This window comes from Pistacia vera, unplaced genomic scaffold (genome assembly GCF_008641045.1).
Source record: "Pistacia vera cultivar Batoury unplaced genomic scaffold, PisVer_v2 Contig825, whole genome shotgun sequence".
NCBI lineage: Eukaryota > Viridiplantae > Streptophyta > Magnoliopsida > Sapindales > Anacardiaceae > Pistacia > Pistacia vera.
The window spans coordinates 442,276-447,192 of NW_022196696.1; the positions used below are offsets into that span (position 1 = coordinate 442,276).

Sequence of the window (4,917 nt, forward strand, 5' to 3'; positions counted from 1 at the left end):
TAATATTATTCACTGTATTTTTTTATTTTTTTTAAATTATTGTATCAGTGTTATTTATTATTTTATTTGCTAGTTTGCAAAAATATGACAATATCCAAACTTTGGAAGTTTCAGAATCAATCCTAAAACAAAACTTGAACTGCTGAGAAAATTATTTATCTTAACATAACCTAAGATATTTATTTTACTCTAACAAAACCTGAAGTTATGATATAATTTAATGTACATTAACACAACCTAAAGTTATGATAAAATTTAATTTATATTAACAGAACCTTAAGGTTTGAAACACTTATTTTATATCTCTCACAAATGTAATGTAACAACTCACAATTGGTTAGTTCGTATTTAGTCAAATAAGACCAATTTTTTGACAGATAAGACCCATTATAAGTTGACATGTTATATTTATGAGAGAAAATGAGAAGTGCTTGTCAGTTTAGTATTACCCATTTTACATTAATAGAATCTAAAGTTATTTTTGTGAACATAATGTCTAATGTAAACTTTTATTTATATGATGAAAGGACATGTGTTTGACAGATTTTGCAACAACACACACTACTCTGAAAGACAAGATAATTTTCTCAACTTTAATATTAATTGAAGCAAACTTCTAGAGAATCTTTGCTACCCTCAAAATTTCGTGCCCCTAATCTAAATTTCCTTTGCCTCATTCATCTTGAATCGTTTAAGGAGGATTATTTAACAATCTGAGTAAATAGTTCAACTCTCCCATCATGCTGATCTTAAACTCTCTTTACATCATATTAAATATTTTTTTTTTTTTTTTTTTTAGCATATTAATCAAGCATATAGAAAATTATGCATATTTGCATCACATGTGTTTTCTTTTTTATAAAACAACACGGTTAAGATTAACTGCATAATTGTACAAATTACAACACGTTTAAGATTAACTGCAAAATTCTACAAATTACAGCACGGTTAACTACAAAATATGTACAAATTACAACACGGTTAAGATTAACAGCAAAATTGTATAAATTACAACACGGTTAAAATTAACTGTAAAATTGTACAAATTACAATACAGTTAAAATTAACTGTAAAATTGTACAAATTTAAGGTTAATATATATCTCAAAGCCTCTCATCTTTCCAGTCAAATTCAGCCAAAGTGGCAGTCAATGAGGAGTGGGCAATTAATGAACCAATGGAGTTGTTTTACAAGTGTCAAATGTCAGCCAATTTGTGACAAGTATGGCTCATTATTCAAGGAAAGAAAGAAGCCCACTTCCATGTACAGTATTTTGCAAAGAAATATAACAAATCAGATGAAAAACTTATTGGATATTTTTAAAACAGTTTGTAATAACGGAAACCAATTATATTCAGCCATAAAAATTGTTAAATATATTTAGGTAATATTATGAGTTTATATTTGGATGAATGTGAAAGAATTAACACCATTCTTTATATCTTTGTAACCAGAAATAAAAATGTGCTGTTTCGCAAAAGATAGAATTGAAACATGATTTTCGGCCTACCCTTTTAGAAATCTTTTTACAACTTTGTGCTCTATTTCTTCCAGCCTTACAATTGCCATGTGCTTCCTCTTCTTGGACGGTTTAGTTGTAATGGGAGTCGATCGCCCTGCAATGGAAAGTAAGCGAGGGGGAGTTACTTGTCCATCTCTCATGGAGTTATGCATATATAAAATATGTGAGGTACTTGTTGCATTCCCTGGGTGTGTTTGGTTGAGGATTTCTCTTTGCTTGGTACTTTTCTCACATGTTTCAACCTTAATAGGATATTGACAAATATACTTCATTCTCAATGCTGCCAAGAGATATAAGCCAACAAATCTTCAATGAATTGATATTTTCTCATGGACTTACTGATGCTTCTGTGGAAGCTTTCCCAGATTGTGCTCTACAGGTAAGACTTTGTGAGTGGTTTGAGCATTGAAGTACTGATTATAATTAAGCTTCTCTACTTTGTTTAGTTCTTGATGGAGGCTTTCAGTTATAAAGTATCCGTGTTATGTTGGAAGGTTGTTTTTTTGGGTGAATATCCTGGAGTGAAGGATAGTTGGATGGATGTTATTGTCGATAAGGATAATGCTAATTTATGCATACAGAAATTTAAACCACTAACAACTTCAACAGTGACAGGAGATGAGCGTAATTGACTAAAACTCAGAGAAAAATTCAGCAAACTAAAACTAACAGAGAAAATACATCACAAAGAGAACAAACCTATGGAGTTTCATACCGGGCCTGCCCTTCCTGTTCAAAGGCACCAGTTTTAGATCCCAGTTTCATACAAGCCATAATTTTTTTCACAATGCAACCTGAAAAATGTTGACAACTGAGCTTCAAATAAAGAGCTGAGCAAAAGAAGAACCCCCCAAAACAGCCTCTTAAATCCCTGTCTCAAACTAAAACACCAAAACCAAGCCAAAAAACCCACACAACCAGTTAATTATTACCTTCAAAGCACCACTCTCAAGCCGAAATCACCCACAAAAACCTCTGAAAACCAACCCAAATTCCTCAAACCAAATTAAAAATTTTCAAAATGTAGCTTCTTCAGTGACAAAACTGACCAATCTGCACTAAAAACCTTTCCCCAAAATCTACCAGTAGCTTCAAAAAGTTAATATCTTTCATATCCCATGAAATTAAACCCTAAAACCACTCCAAAAAAGACATACCCACTTTAAAAAAATGCACTCAAACAACAAATCTCAGTCCAAAACCACCTAATTTCCAAATTAGCTCAGATTTCAGGCTGCTCCACTCCAACTCTCAACCTCACCAAGAAGAATCTTTTAACTGAAACTTAAAAAGAACCTAAAAGGTCAAAACCATTCATACCCATTAAAATAGAAGCAACTAAGCCACTGAAATGGTCCTAAGATTCAATATATAATCAATTCCAGGATACCCCAAGGGATAATGATGGGACATGGACAATGAGGGTGTAGGAAAAGTGAAATAAGGTAGCAAGTAGTGGATTGAGGGGATGTTGGCAGGAAACTTCCATGGGTTTAGGCTAGGACAGGTGGCGATTAGAGGTTGGGACAACAAAGGAATTCAGTTACAGAGAGAGAGAGAGAGAGCTGGAGGATAAAAAGAGAGGGAGAGCACAGATTAGGAAAAAGAAGAATATTGGTAAATTGGGAGGAGCTAACCCTTGAAGTTAGCAATTAGGGAGGAGCTGGCCCTCGAAGACCAGCTGGTGCTACTGTTTTACTGTTTTATTCACACAAACTCTTTGTTCTTCTTAAACTCTTTATTATGATTAATATACCATTTTCATTATTTTGAGCTGTTGTGTTGGATTGATGCTGGAATATTGTTGATTGTTGCGTCTGGGTAATTATTATTTTGTATTTGAGTTGTGGGTGTTGCGTGTGAGTTGTGAAGAGGGTCTGGTAAAGTGCTGGGTTCCATCAGATAATAATTAGGAAAAAGAAAGGCAGAGAAGTTGAAGAACTCAAGAAGGGTAATTAATGGGAGGTCTGAAACCAAGTCTCACACATGCATAAAAGTGGGATCATTTGGCTTGAAACACACTCATTGGTTTTCTTGAACTGGTGCATAATCCCATTTGGGAGCAAACCTTCTTCGGCCTTGCCTGACAGATAAAGGAGGAATGCAAAGTAAGGGCAACATGTGAATAAACATATCAGCCAGCATCCCCTATAAAAAAAGAAGTTCTGAACAAAATTTGATCAATTACTTACCTCAGCTAGAAGTAGATCCAAAAGCTTTTGTCCATATTGTTCAACAACTGCCTTGCATTCTTGGCTAACAACTCCAAAGGCTCCAATGGCATGATTTATCATTGTAATCACAATCTGCAAATATCAAGAGAGAAGCTGACAGTGAATTCCATTTAGTGACCACCAATGATGCAATGCAGAGTCAACATCACAGAACTCATTAAATCATTTTTTATGTTCAAACATTTGAGAAAAATGCTTTTCTACAAGAGTAGAAGACATGACAAGCTTGGTGCCAATCATCAATGGAGGATAAAGAATCATGTATGACCTAGACATTTAAGGCTAACATATTCATGATTGTATTCAATCCTTTTATGAAGAGAAAAAGCAGTAAACATGCCAGGGAAATCAAAATAGTTTTCTTTCTTAATTTATCCTATCTGTAATTTGATAAATCTCACAGTTCCACATAATGAACTCCATACATCTAAAATAGTTTTGTGACTTACAGCACAACCAAAATCCAGGCGAAAATGCGCAGGACATTGAGCAAACCATATCCCGATAGGAGATTGGTGAACAAAAATCCTACCGACAAAAATGAATCATATTTTTCATACTGTAGGGCCTGCCAACAATGATGTCCCAGAGTCTGCAATTGCTGAGCAACCACCAGCACAATATCCTGGAAAAAACAGTATGTGGAACAGTGGAAGTCTGAGTAACATAATAAGAACAGAAAAAATCATGTCACGTTTCACTCCTTGTCTTTGCCACTGAAAGCTAATTTTTTTTTTTTTTTTTTAAATAAAGAAACTCATTTCTATTTCAGTTTTAACCTTCTAGCTGAAGACTGTAGGTATCAAGAAGAACATACCTGTTGGTTTACCACCAATCAGAACATCACATATCAAACTGTCAAGAAAATTATTATGGAACAAAATGAGTACATGAATAGGAAACATATATATGAAGATTTTGGTAAAGAATGCTAACAAATAACCAACCTGCCAGTAGCCTTTCTGCGTCACAACCGTTAAAATACGTATGGGCAATGCTCTCTGCTTAAAATAATATAGAATCAAACAATAAACATCTAGACAATTCAATAATAAACACAATCAATGGAGGAAGATAGTTTACCCACTGATTGGCCTGTGTATTTACATCCTTTACCTAACAAATTTGATCACATTTCAAAAATTAAATAAACCAAAGCAA

General features: G+C 33.9%; 1 long non-coding RNA gene across 1 annotated transcript; it reads right to left on the reverse strand.

Moving 5' to 3' along the window:
- Positions 1 to 3,743: 3,743 nt before the first annotated feature.
- On the reverse strand, positions 3,744 to 4,614 carry LOC116117913. The gene is made up of 3 exons (XR_004126059.1): positions 4,574 to 4,614; positions 4,317 to 4,381; positions 3,744 to 3,828 (listed from the first exon to the last, which is right to left on the reverse strand). It is a non-coding gene; the product is annotated as an uncharacterized LOC116117913 (long non-coding RNA).
- Positions 4,615 to 4,917: the final 303 nt, after the last annotated feature.